A 1,858-nucleotide genomic window follows, 5' to 3' on the forward strand; every position below is an offset into this window, starting at 1 on the left:
GATCTTAAAGGTCCCTTCCAACCTAGTCAGTTCTATGACTCTATGATTCTAATCTAAAAGCCTTCAATCAGAGAGAATGAAGGAATGGGAACAGAGTGTGCCGCCCGACCACGGCTTTGGCCGTTTGTGACTCCATGGCTCACTCGGCTGCCAGAGCCGGTGTGGATGCAGGCCGGTCTTGCTGTGCCGTCGCTACTGCTGGTGGCCTTCCTTTGAATCGTCAGTGCCGTGGCTTTTCCGGTCACTAGTCTTTGGATGCTGCTGCTGCTCAAAGCCTTTGTCCATCAGGCTTTGAGCAACTTTGGGCTAATTGCTGTATTTCCGAGCCAGGGCTACAAACAAACACCCTGAGCCCTTTTGCGTCTGTTTTGAAGTCTCTGATTCCATCTGTTGGGGGTTTTTGAGGACACGAATCAGTGTCCTAGCAAGCCGGTGGCTGCGGGGCCCGCAAAGCGCTGGCCCCCGGGGCTTGGCTGGCGAGCGAGCGCAGGGAGGGGCGTTCGGGCACGCAGCCGTACCCCGAGCGGGGAATCACCTCGGGAGCAACATGGAATCCGCCTTCCCCGCTCAGCCGCGGCGGAATCTTGCGAAACTTTCCCTGCGAAGCCTGGCTCGGATTGTCCCCTCCGCGCTGCTGTACCCAGCGCGGCCCTGAGGCGGGGGGAGGCAGGGGCGGGTCCGCGGGGCGCGGCCGGCCGGCGGCGGGCAGGTACGGTGCCGGCGGGAGCGGGTTCCGCCTCTCAGGCGGCGGGCGGGAACAGGGGCCGCGGCGGGGCGCGGTTACTATGGAGATGCCGGGGAGCGGGCCCGTTCCGCCAGCCGTGCGCGGCCCGTCGTCCCCCTCTGGTGAGACCCCTCCGGGCCCCGCGCTGCCCTGCCGGGGCTCCGGGCCTCTCCTGAGGGCCGGCCGCTCCCGGGAAAACCGAGCGTTTCCGCGCAACCGTCCGAGCCCACGATGTTTATTTTACCTCTTACAGTGTTGTTCTTTGTGATAAAGTTATTTTAGCGCGTTAACCGTTCGATGCAACAACGCTTCCCCCAGGGCCTTCAGTTGGGGGGATGCAGCGTTTCAGTGACCGTCTTGAGGTCCTCTGAAGGCGGTGGCTCCATGTTCTCAGCGCTGTGGGAAAGGGGGAATGGCTGGAAGGCTGGTCCCTTGGCCAGCAGCCCTGTGGCCATCTCCAAGGAGGCCCTGTGGCGGTGCTTCTGCTCGGTAAAGGAAAGAGTAGTTGGGAGTTAAAACCTGCTCAGTAGGTAGAAATGGGATTTTTTAGAAATCGGCTTTTGTGGATGGTGATTTGAAAAAGGAGTGTCTGATTTCTGGGAACTAAATGACAGGCTCTTGGTTCAAAACTGGCTGGGTGGAAGGAGGAATCAGCAATGCAGTGGGTAGCATACTGGTAAAACGTCGCTCTGGAGCTCTCGGAGGCCGGCTGCATGCCAGGAGGGCCCTTACGTCTTCCTGAAAATATTTTGTCCCAGGGCATGGTGCATTTGAGAGCCAGGTGGCAGCTGTAAGCAAAGAGTAAAAAAAGGTTTGATGTTGTTATCATTAATCCTGGTATGAGAAGGTATCAAGAGAAGCACGAGGGAAAGAGGGAGTTAAACTTGAGGTAAATCTAAAGAGGAATCTGGTTAAGCATTAGTAAGGGAAGATTAAAATTAAGAGGCGGTTAAAAAGGGAACCCAGCAACGTTTCACAGATTGTTGAAGTGATTGGCGATAGACCCAGGTAATTGGTGATAGACACGTTCTCTAATGCAGTGTTTATTTACAGAAGTACTTATATATAAAAAAAAATTTTCTCAATGGCTTTTTCTGTTTTTCAGTTTATTCTGAAGGCTGTCACTGAATTTGC

Source organism: Numenius arquata, chromosome 2, assembly GCF_964106895.1.
Source record: "Numenius arquata chromosome 2, bNumArq3.hap1.1, whole genome shotgun sequence".
NCBI classification, from domain to species: domain Eukaryota; kingdom Metazoa; phylum Chordata; class Aves; order Charadriiformes; family Scolopacidae; genus Numenius; species Numenius arquata.